Source organism: Schistocerca gregaria, chromosome 9, assembly GCF_023897955.1.
Source record: "Schistocerca gregaria isolate iqSchGreg1 chromosome 9, iqSchGreg1.2, whole genome shotgun sequence".
NCBI lineage: Eukaryota > Metazoa > Arthropoda > Insecta > Orthoptera > Acrididae > Schistocerca > Schistocerca gregaria.
In genome coordinates, this window is record NC_064928.1 from 178,461,592 (window position 1) to 178,474,700 (window position 13,109).

At 44.0% G+C, this 13,109-nt stretch overlaps 1 protein-coding gene across 2 annotated transcripts in view; it reads right to left on the minus strand.

Annotated features, from left to right (window-relative positions):
• Window positions 1-13,109, minus strand: part of LOC126292272 (venom protease-like) — a 126,485-nt gene that overhangs the window by 45,535 nt on the left and 67,841 nt on the right. The window lies entirely within an intron of this gene.

Here is a 13,109-nt window from a genome sequence, read left to right on the forward strand (position 1 = left end):
ATAACGCACAGGTCCATCTCATGAGGGATATCGTTCCAAATTCTGTCCAATTGGCGCGTCAGATCGTCAAAATCCTAAACTGGTTGGAGGGTCCTTCCCATAATGGTTCAAGCGTCAATCGGGGAGAGATCCGGCGTCGTTGCTGGCCGAGATACGGTTTAGCAAGCACGATGCCAAACAGTAGAAACTCTCGCCGAGAGAGGACGAGCGTTATCTTGCTGGAATGTAAGCCCAGGATGACTTGTTATGAAGGGCAACAAAACGGGGTATAGAACACCGTCAACGTATCGCTGTGCTCCAAGGGTGTCGCGCCTATTGAACAAAGTGATCCTGCTATGAAAAGAAATGGCACCCTAGGGAATCGCTCCTGGTTGCCAAGCTGTGAAGCTGGTATCCCACCACTGTCCAGGGCGTACGTAGATACGTCTTCGCTGGTCAGCGGAGCTCGGTCCGAAGTGGAATTCATCACTCAAGACAATTCTACTCCATTCAACGGGATTCTAGGCCGACGAAGTGTATTACTCGTTTTACCAGATATATGTGTGTTATAAACACAAAATCAAATAGGATTAATGCAGGAGTAGGTTTAATAATGAATAAAAAAATAGGAGTGCGGGTAACCTACTACAAACAGCATAGTGAACGCATTATTGTGGCCAAGATAGACACGAAGCCCACGCCTACCACAGTAGTACAAGTTTATATGCCAACTGGCTCTGCAGATTATGAAGAAATTCATGAAATGTATGATGAGATAAAAGAAATTATTCAGGTAGTGAAGGGAGACGAAAATTTAATGGTCATGAGTGACTGAAATTCGACAGTACGAAAAGGAAGAGAAGGAAACGTAGTAGGTGAATATGGATTGGGGCTAAGAAATGAAAGAGGAAGCTGCCTGGTAGAATTTTGCACAGAGTATAACTTAATCATAGCTAACACTTGGTTCAAGAATCATGAAAGAAGGTTGTATACATGGAAGAACCCTGGAGATATTAAAAGGTTTCAGACAGATTATATAATGGTAAGACAGAGATTTAGGAACCAGGTTTTAAATTGTAAGACATTTCCAGGGCCAGATGTGGACTCTGATCACAATCTATTGGTTATGAACTCTAGACTAAAGATGAAGAAACGGCAGAAAGGTCCCCGTGATGACTGGGTGTTGTGTGCTGTTCTTAGGTTAGTTAGGTTTAAGTAGTTTTAATTTCTAGGGGAGTTATGACCACAGATGTTGAGTCCCATAGTGCTCAGAGCCATTTGACCCATTTTTTCGCAAAAAGGTGGGAATTTAAGGAGATGGGACCTTGATAAACTGACTAAACCAGAGGTTGTGGAGAGTTTCAGGGAGAGCATAAGGGAACAATTGACAGGAATGTGGGAAAGAAATACAGCAGAAGAAGAATGGGTAGCTTTTGAGGAATGAAATATTGAAGGCAGCATAGGATCAAATAGGTAAAAAGACGAGGGCTTGTAGAAATCCTTGGGTAACAGAAGAGATACTGAATTTAATTGATGAAAGGAGAAAATATAAAAATGCAGTAAATGAAGCAGGCAAAAAGGAATACAAACGTCTCAAAAATGAGATCGACAGGAAGTGCAAAATGGCTAAGCAGGCATGGCTAGAGGACAAATGTAAGAATGTGGAGGCTTATCTCACTAGGGGTAAGATACAGCCTACAGGAAAATTAGAGAGACCTTTGGAGGAAAGAGAGCCACTTGCATGAATATCAAGAGCTCAGAAGGAAACCCAGTTCTAAGCAAAGAGGGGAAAGCAGAAAGGTGGAAGGAGTATATAGAGGGTCTATATAAGGGCAATGTACTTGAGGACAATATTATGGAAATGGAAGAGGATGTAGATGAAGATGAAATGGTAGATACGATACTGCGTGAAGAGTTTGACAGAGCACTGAAAGACCTGTGTCGAAACAAGTACCCGGGAGTAGACAACATTCCATTAGAACCACTGACGGCCTTGGGAGAGCCAGTCCTGACAAAACTCTACCATTTGGTTTGCAAGATGTACGAGACAGGCGAAATACCCCCAGACTTCAAGAAGAATATAATAATTCCAATCCCACAGAAAGCAGGTGTTGACAGATGTGAAAATTACCGAACTATCAGTTTAATAAGCCACAGCTGCAAAATACTAACTCGAATTCTTTACAGACGAATGGAAAAACTAGTAGAAGCCGACCGCGGGGAAGATCAGTTTGGATTCCGTAGAAATACTGGAACACGTGAGGCAATACTAACGTTACGACATATCCTAGAAGAAAGATTAAGGAGAGAGCAAACCTACGTTTATAGCATTTGTAGACTTGGAGAAAGCTTTTGACGATGTTGACTGGAATACTCTCTTTCAAATTCTAAAGGTGGCAGGGTTAAAATACAGGGAGCGAAAGGCTATTTACAATTTGTACAGAAACCAGATGGCAGTTATAAGAGTCGATGGACATGAAAGGGAAGCAGTGGTTCGGAAGGGAGTAAGACAGGGTTGTAGTCTCTCTCCGATGTTATTCAATCTGTATATTGAGCAAGCAGTGAAGGAAACAAAAGAAAAATTCGGAGTAGGTATTAAAATCCATGGAGAAGAAATAAAAACTTTGAGGTTCGCTGATGATATCGTAATTCTGTAAGAGACGGCAAAGGACTTGGAAGAGCAGTTGAACGGAATGGATAGTGTCTTGAAAGGAGGATATAAAATGAACATCAACAAAAGCAAAACAAGGATAATGGAATGTAGTCGAATTAAGTCGGGTGATGCTGAGGCAATAGAAGCTTTCGAAATGTGGTACTACAAAAGAATGCTGAAGATTAGATGGGTAGATCACATAACTGATGAGGAGGTATTGAATAGAAGTGGAGAGAAGAGAAATTTGTGGCACAACTTGACTAGGAGAAGGGATCGCTTGGTACGACATGTTCTGAGGCATCAGGGGATCACTAATTTAGCACTGGAGGGCAGCGTGGAGGGTAAAAATCGTAGAGGGATACCAAGGGATGAATAAACTAAGCAGATTCAGAAGGATGTAGGCTGCAGTAGGTGCTGGGAGATGAAGAAGCTTGCACAGGATAGAGTAGCATGGAGAGGTGCATTAAACCAGTCTCAGGACTGAAGACCACAACAACAACAACATGTGTGTTAGTCTTCAGCAAGTGACGTGATAAAGTGAAAGTAAGTGCGCGATTTATCTTCGTTGTAATTAATTTACCCTCGATATGTTGGCGAAAATACATGTTTAATTCCGGAAGGTATGTATAAAATATCATCCAAAATTGTGCTAAACAATTTCTCAAAAAATTATCTCGAGCAGTTAGTTCATGAGCCCACGCGAATAGTAGACGGTTGTGAAAACACACTTGATCTCTTAGCAACAAATAATCCTGGACTTCAATGCGAGATGCTTCTAACAGTTTTCAAAGCGAAACTTTGTCTCGAAACCTGGCAGACAATCCAAAGAGATTCTGGTCGTATGTGAAGTATGTTAGCGGCAAGAAACAATCAATGCCTTCCCTGCACGATAGCAATGGATATAGTATTGAAGACAATTCTGCCAAAGCTGAGTTACTAAACACAGCCTTCCGAAATGCCTTCACAGAAGAAGAGGAAGTAAATATTCCAGAATTCTAATCGAGAACAGCTGCAAACATGAGTAAGGCAGAAGTAAATATCCTTGGAGTAGTGAAGCAACTCAAATCACTTAATAAAAGCAAGTCTTCTTGTCCAGACTGTATACCAATTAGGTTCCTTTCGGAGCATGCTGATGCATTAGCTCCATACGTAACACTCATGTACAACCGTTCGCTCGACGAAAGATCCGTACACAAAGACTGGAAAGTTGCACAGGTGACATCAATATTCAAGGAAGGTAATAGGAGTAATCCACTAAATTACAGGCCCATATCGTTAACGTCTATATGCATCAGGACTTTGACCCCTATATTGTGTTCGAATATTATGAATTACCTCGAAAAAAACGGACTATTGAAACATAGTCAACATGGGTTTAGAAAAGATCGTTCCTGTGAAAAACAACTAGCTCTTTATTCACATGAAGTCTTGAATGTTATTGACAAAGGATTTCAGATCGATTCTGTATTTTTGGATTACCGGAAGGCTTTTGACACTGTACCACACAAGCGGCTCGTAGTGAAATTTCGTGCTTATGGAATATCGTCTCAGTTATGTGACTGGATTTGTGATTTCCTGTCAGAGAGGTTGCAGTTCGTAGTAACTGGCAGAAAGTCATCGAGTAAAACAGAAGTGATTTCTGGCGTTCCACAACGTAGTGTTATAGGCCCTTTTCTGTTCCTTATCCATGTAAACGATTCGGGAGACAATCTGAGCTGCCGTCTTCGGTTGTTTGCAGATGACGCTGTCGTTTATCGACTAATAAAGTCATCAGAAGATCAAAACAAACTGCAAAACGATTTAGAAAAGATATCTGAACTGTGCCCAAGTGGCGGTTGACCCTAAATAACGAAAACTGTGAAGTTATCCGCATGAGTGCTAAAAGGAACTCGTTAAACTTCGTTTACACTATAAATCAGTCTAATCTAAAAGCCGTAAATTCAACTAAATACCTATGTATTACAATTACGAACAACTTATATTGGAAGGAACACACAGAAAATGTTGTGGGGAAGGCTAACCAGAGACTGCGTTTTCTTCGGAGGACACTTAGAAAGTGTAACAGACCTGCTTACACTACGCTTTTCCGTCCTCTTTCAGAATACTGCTGCGCGGTGTGGGATCCTTGCCAGATAGAACTGCCGGACTACATCGAAAAAGTTCAAAGAAAGGCAGGACGTTTTGTATTATCGCGAAATATGGCAGAGAGTGTCACAGAAATGATACAAGATGTAGACTGGAAACCGTGAAAAAAAAGGTGGTTTTCGTTGCGACGGAATATTCTCATTAAATTCCAATCACCAACTTTCTCCTCCGAAAGAGAAAAAAATTTGTTGACACCGACCTACATAGGGAGAAAGTATCACCACGATAAAATAAAGGGAACCAGAGCTCGTACGGAAAGATATAGGTGTTCATTTTTTCCGTTCGCTATACAAGATTGGAATAATAGAGAATTGTGAAGGTGGTTCGATGAACCCTCTGGCAGGCACTTAAATGTGATTTGCAGAGTATCCATGTAGATGTAGATGTAGCTGCACGAGGGGCGTTCAATAAGAAATGCAACATGCTTTTTTCTTAAAATATATTGGTTTTATTCAGGATTCCAAAACAGCATAATATTCCCCGCTCTTTTGGTAACAAAACCCTATTTTTCAACGTAATCTGTGTTCTATGCGTCGGTCTTACATTACGCCATCTTACTGGGACTGCCTATATTCCCACATGGTACCATTTCGCTGGTCGACGTTGGGGCCAGCGAACTACTGGCCATTAAAACTGCTACACCAAGAAGAAATGCAGATGATAAACAGGTATTCATTGGACAAATATATTATACTAGAACTGACATGTGATTACATTTTCACGAAATTTGGGTGCATAGGTCCTGAGAAATCAGTACCCAGAAAAATCACCTGTAGTGGTAATAATGGCATTGATACGCCTGGGCATTGAGTCAAACAGAGCTTGGACGGCGTCTACAAGTATAGCTGCACATGCAGTTTCAACACGGTACCACAATTCACAGTTCATCAAGAGTAGTGACTGGCGTATTGTGACGAGCCAGTTGCTCGGTCACCATTGACCAGACGTTTTCAATTGGTGAGAGATCTGGAGAATGAGCTGGCCAGGGCAGCAGTCGAACATTTTGTGTATCCAGAAATGCCCGTACAGGACCTGCAACATGCGGTCGTGCATTATCCTGCTGAAATGTAGGGTTTCGTAGGGATCGAATGAAGGGTAGAGCCACGGGTCGTAACACATCTGAAATGTGACGTCCACTGTTCAAAGTGCCGTCAATGCGAACAAGAGGTGACCGAGACATGTAACCGATGGCACCCCATACCATCACTCCGGGTGATACGCCAGTATGGCGATGATGAATACACACTTCCAATGTGCGTTCACAGCGATGTCGCCAAACACGGATGCAGCCATCGTGATTCCGTAAAGAGAACCTGGATTTCTCCGAAAAAATGACGTTTTGCCATTCGTGCACCCAGGTTCGTCGTTGAGTACACCATCGCAGGCGCTCCTGTCTTTGATGCAGCGTCAAGGGTAACCGCAGCCATGGTCTTCGAGCTGATAGTCCATACTGCTGCAAAATTCGTCGAACTGTTCGTGCAGATGGCTATTGTCTTGCAAACGTCCCCATCTGTTGACTCAGGGATGGAGACGTGGCTGCACAATCCGTTACAGCCATGAGGATAAGATGCCTGTCATCTCGACTGCTAGTGATACGAGGCCGTTGGGATACAGCACGGCGTTCCGTATTACCCTTCTGAACCCACCGATTCCATATTCTGCTAACAATCATTGGATCTCGACCAATGCGAGCAGCAATGTCGCGATACGGTAAACCTCAATCGCGATAGGCTACAATCCGACCTTTATCAAAGTAGGAAACGCGATGGTACGCATTTCTCCTCCTTACACGGGGCATCACAACAACGTTTCATCAGGCAACGCCAGTCAACTGCTGTTGGTGTATGAGAAATCGGTCATAAACTTTCCTCATGTCGGCACGTTGTTGGTGTCGCCAACGGCACCAACCTTGGGTGAATGCTCCGAAAAGCTAATCATTTGCATACCACAGCATCCTCTTCCTATCGGCTAAATTTCGCGTCTGTAGCACATCCTCGTGGTGTAGCAATTTTAATGGCCAGTAGTGTGTATGTGGGCGAGAGCTGTTCTTCTGTCTTCCGAGTAGGCCTCTGTTCGTTGTCGTCCGGTCATTGGCGGATTGTACCCTGGCGGCAGTTGGCCGAGGTGAAATCGATATCTTCATCTTCAGCGCTGCCCATGGCACTAGCAGTCTCTATGACACGGGCACCAGGTCCCATTTTTGTGCCTGTGGCGCTCTTGCCCTGGCTGTCTTGCTCGGGCGACACAGCAAGAAGAGCGAAGCTTCTGGTGGAGAAAAACAGTTGTGCGTGTGTCTTTGCTTCTTGGCGATAAGTGGAGGGCCCTGTCGATAATGCCCCATGCATTCTCGGTTGCAGAGAAACCTGGCGACCTTGCTAGCATAGGTAACGTTTGGGAACTACGAAGAGAACCAGTAGAAAAAACTCTTGTTGAAAGGTAAGCCCAGATGACTTGCCATGAAGGGTACCAAAACGGTGCACAGAATATTGTTGACGTTTCGCTATGCTGTAAGGGTGCTGCCAATGACAAGCGAAAGTGTCTTGCTATGAAATGAAATGGCTCCCCATCCAATCACTCCTGGCTGCAGGACCATATGGGGAGGCGACAGTATATTGGGAGCCATATGGGGGGGGGGGGGGGGGGGGGGAGGGTGGTTGTTATCCCACCGCTGTCTGGGATTTCTCCAGATACGTTGCGGGCTGTCAAATAGAAAATGCGATGAGTGGCCCTCAAGTACGTACCCTCTGACTCAGAGTTTTGGCTGGTTTCGTTGTACAGGGTCTACGAAATACTGGATTTACATTTAAATAACTTGAAATTAAGTAAATATTCCTACGGCTGGACCATAAACACGCTCTAACAGACTATTAAATACGTAAACAAATCAAAGAAACTTATATCAAAGGAATAGAAGCTAAAGGTAGGCAAGTAGCCTAATGTCTCTTTGCTTTCTAAAACACAGTAAGTATTTAACCGATTTCTTCATGAATAGTATATATTGGATATAAACAAAGACATAGAAGAATAATTAATAAGCATACTGCTACCGTTTTTTCGTGTAACTGTGGAGTACTTATGGCCTGACGCGATCAATAGTAATCGGCTAGCAGGGAAACCGTACTGTACACAGCACGCAAACCAACCACACACACCCCCTTCACTGTCTGTGAGCCGATCTATGACCGATCGCCCACTAATGTACAACGAACTTGAAGTGTTGCAGGGACGCAGCAACTGCAGCAAGTGCCGCAACGAGCTCCAACAACGACAAAGGTAACGATGCACGATAGCTCGCACTCACATAACCACACCTTGCATGCACTGTCGCAGATAGCAAGTCGCTACTGCCATTACTACCAGTCCTACCGTGGCAGAGGTTTTTTTCCCTTGGCTATTGCCTCGGCACTTTTTTTCCCTCTGCCCTTACAACCGCTACCCTTCGATCGCTTTCGTCCACTTCTATCTCCTGATGGACCATGTTAATGAGTAATCTTACCCAGACGCATGGATAACATCACAGCCCGCACCCTGTGTAATACGGAGGTGACGGTAGAACTTTTGGTTTGGTCACCACGTTGCTGTGGGCATGGAGGGGCCCCATCCTTTGTTGTTATTGTTTGATAGAAATTGTCCACTTTGATCTCCAATAACTTATGTACTATTCAAGTTACATGCCTGTAGTTCATACCAATTTAGGTTTACACTTATAGATTTCTAAAGACATGTCGATCGACAAAGTCGGATGAACCGTTTAGATTTTGGAAATTCGTTGCTGGGTGTTACTTGTATTGTTTACCGTCAGATACTAAACTTTAAACTAATAAAGATATTGAAAATCTGATCACACTATGAGAATCGTCGTGCAAATAATGGTAATGTACATGCTTCTTTTTAAGGGATCATGATTCCTCTGGCTATTATTAATTTCTACGTGAACTGTGAAATGTCTGCCATTATGGTTTCACGAAGTCCGCTATCTCTGGTATTACCAGCATACAAATCTCCTTCATCGACCCAAAGCACAGTCCTCGTCACAGCGTCAACATGGAATTCCCAGTCACGCGGTTGTCCTGGACCATGCTCTGGGGCTACCCCTCTTGCACCGGCCAATGTCCGGCACCACGCGGTCGGCCTGCAGAGCGGTCCGCGAGGCCACGCCAACTCCGAACTTAGAATATTTTCAGGGCCCCACAACTCGTCCGTTACGTCACAACGTCTTTGCTGGTCGTGGGTTAGTTAGGTTTAAGTAGTCCTAAGTTCTAGGGACTGATGACCTCAGATGTTATGTCCCATAGTGCTCAGTGGCGTTTGAACCATTTTAACGCCCGCCTGCACAGGACGAGTGTTTCTATCGCTTGTATTCGTGCTTGGCAAACTTGATGTTGGCCAACAAGGAGCATTATTGGCGTGACCCTCCAACCAACACCAAATTTTGACGATCTAACGTGTCAGTTGGACAAACTTTGTCAGGATATCCCTCAGGAGGACATTAATGTCACTGCTAAGCCGAATAACTGGATGTGTAAGAGCCATGTTTATATGTTTGTGAAACCGGCAGTATTTCCTGATACTTGTTATAAAGGACAGACAGATGAAAATGAGACACTTGGAAAAAAGGAAGTAAACTGTTTATTATTTCAAATGTAATCGCCGTAACTGTTAATACATTGATCACAATGAGAGACAAGATGACCTTTTATAAGAACGTAGGCTTCCGCGGCCCGTGTCATAGTGATTAAAATTCTTCTGGGTATTATGCCGCGTCTTTGCTAAAAACTAACAACAACAATAAACTAAAACCGACGTTTCGGCCGAATTGAAACGGCCTTCCTCAGGGTACGACTGGTTTTGCATGGGGATAGGTCCTTCTGTTTATTACAGACTATCGATTCTGACGTCACTGTTGTAAAACTTTTAATTGGCTCTCTAATATGATTGGCTAGTCATGACGTATGGGAAGATGGAAGGAAAGAGGCTATTCGTGGATGTCCATGCCGTCAACGATTGGTAGCTGTCCGCCAATCAGCGTTCGGCTTCTGGTCGAAGGTAAACTGGGACACAAAGTGTACCGGAAACCAACGCGCACTAATCTGTATCTGCACGCGGAGAGCCACCATCACCCAGCTCAAAACTATTCTGTTCTGTACGTTAACTCCCCGAGCCTACCGGATAAGCGATGAAAATAACATCAAAGAAGAATTAAAGGAGCTACAACATACGTTTCGTGCCAACGGCTATCATGACAATATCATAAGAAAGGTAGCTAAAACCAAAGGGAGCAGAACACGAGAAGAAGGCAAAGAAGAGAAGCTTCCGCTGGTACGCTTACCATATGTAAAGGACGTCAGCGAACGGCTAGGAAACGTCCTCCGCCGACGAGGTTTCAAACCAGTTTTTCGAAGCAGTCACAGGATCCACGAAATGATAGGTTCCACGAAGGGTGTTGTCAACAATCTAACACTGCAGGTGTTTACGAACTACGGTGTGAGTGCGGAGCCTAAGGCCTCCGTTTTTTTTTTCTCCGGCCTGGAAAGAGATAGAAACATGCGCATTGTTTTAAAAGGAGGCCCCGTTCATTGTCAATACATCCCAGTGATGGCAGCACCGTACGGTAGATGGAATTTTACCTCCAGCGGCGAGAATGACAACTGTTTTAAATACTTAAAATGGCGACGTTTTCCTTACTTGAACAGCGTGCAGTCATTCGTTTTCTTAATTTGCGTGGTGTGAAACCAATTGAAATTCATCGACAGTTGAAGGAGACATGTGGTGATGGAGTTATGGATGTGTCGAAAGTGCGTTCGTGGGTGCGACAGTTTAATGAAGGCAGAACAGCGTGTGACAACAAACCGAAACAACCTCGGGCTCTCACAAGCCGGTCTGACGACATGATCGAGAAAATGGAGAGAATTGTTTTGGGGGATCGCCGAAAGACTGTTGAACAGATCGCCTCCGGAGTTGGCATTTCTGTGGTTTCTGTGCACACAATCCTGCATGACGACCTGAAAATGCGAAAAGTGTCATCCAGATAGGTGCCACGAATGCTGACTGACGACCACTTGGCTGCCCGTGTGGCATGTTGCCAAGCAATGTTGACGCGCAAAGACAGCATGAATGGAACTTTCTTTTCGTCGGTTGTGACAATGGATGAACCTGGATGCCATTTTTCAATCCAGAAACAAAGCGCCAGTCAGCTCAATGGAAGCACACAGATTCACCGCCACCAAAAAAATTTCGGGTAACCGCCAGTGCTGTAAAAATGATGGTGTCCATGTTCTGGGACAGCGAGGGCGTAATCCTTACCCATTGCGTTCCAAAGGGCACTACGGTAACAGGTGCACCCTACGAAAATGTTTTGAGGAACAAATTCCTTCCTGCACTGCAACAAAAACGTCCGGGAAGGGCTGCGCGTGTGGTGTTTCACCAAGACAACGCACCCGCACATCGAGCTAACGTTACGCAACAGTTTCTTCGTGATAACCACTTTGAAGTGATTCCTCATGCTCCCTACTCACCTGACCTGGCTCCTAGTGATCTTTGGCTTTTTCCAACAATGAAAGACACTCACTAGCCGTGCTGCTATTGTCTCGGCGATTTTCCAGTGGTCAAAACAGACTCCTAAAGAAGCCTTCGCCGATGCCATGGAATCATGACGGCAGCGTTGTGAAAAATGTGTACGTCTGCAGAGCGATTAAGTCGAGAAGTAACGCCAGTTTCATCGATTTTGGGTGAGTAGTTAATTAGAAAAAAAATCGGAGGCCTTAGAACTTCAATGCAGCTCGTACATAGGAGAAACAGGGAGACATGTCAGCTTACGAGTAGCAGAATACGGTCGCTATGTACGATTACAACAACGAGAACAGCAGGAGGAAAACTTGCCGACCAGAATCCGAACGTTGATTGGCGGACAGCTACCAATCGTTGATGACATGGACATCCACAAATAGCCTCTTTACTTCCATCTCCCCTTACATCATGACTAGCCAATCATATTAGAGAGCCAATTAAAAGTTTTACAACAGTGACGTCACACATGGATAGTCTGTAATAAATAGAAGCACCTATCCCCATGCGAAACCCTGAGGAAGGCCGTTGCAATCTGGCCGAAACGTCGGTTTTAGATTATTATTGTTGTTAGTTTTTAGCAAAGACGCTGCATAATACCCAGAAGAACTTTAATCACTAAGACGATCTTTGCCTTGATGAAAACTGATAAGAGGTGCCTATGGAGTCACGACTGTACACAGTTCCTATTTGTGCAACGCAAAGCGACGTCCACGAACGTCTTTTGTCAGGGCTCCAAAAATACGGAAATCTGACGTGGGGAGCATGGAACTGTTTGGAGGATGTGAAAGGCCTTCTCACAAGGGAACCTCCCCATCGCACCCTTCCCCCCCCCCCCCCCCCCCCCCAGGTTTAGTTATAAGTTGGCACAGTGGATAGGCCTTGAAAAACTGAACACAGATCAATCGAGAAAACAGGAAGAAGTTGTGGGGAACTATAAAAAAAATAAGCAAAATATACAAACTGAGTAGTCCATGCGCAAGATAGGCAACATCAAGGATAATCTGAGCACAGGAGTGCCATGGTCCTGTGGTTAGCGTGAGCAGCTGCAGAACGAGAGATCCGTAGTTCAAATCTTCCTTCGAGTGAAAAGTTTACTTTCTTTATTTTCGCATAGTTATGATCTGTCCGTTCGTTCATTGACGTCTCTGTTCACTGTAATAAGTTTAGTGTCTGTGTTTTGCGATCGCACCTCAAAACCGTGCGAAAGGACGTGCCTCTCCAATGGGAACCGAAAACATTTGATCGCAAGGTCATAGGTCAACCGATTCCTCCACAGGAAAACACGTCTGATATATTCTGTACTACACTGGGGACGGCATGTGCGTCACATGACAGGAATATGTTGTCGACCCACCTAACTTGTACACTTGGCGAATAGGTAAAAAGATTCTTCTACCTTGCCCGATGTAGGTTTTCTTGTGGATGTGATAATCACTCCCAAAAAAGTGATGAAAACATAAGAGTTTGTCACATAAACTGCAACAAATTAATGCAAAAGTTTCACAATCGCACAATTTTCCCTGTGCTCTGTCAAAACATATGTTTCTAACGTTTTAAAATATTTCCGTGTGTAGACCGTCAAATCCTGCATATGTCCAAGCAAATCTGAACATGTCCTGGAATTTTGGAGAGCGAAGTTGATTATGTGTGAGTGCCTGAACTTTGATAATTGACACACGATTACGTAAACAATACTGCTCTATGCACCTGTGCAGCTTCGCAAAATAATTGTCTGAAAATAAAAAGTTAAGCTTGAGGTAAAACT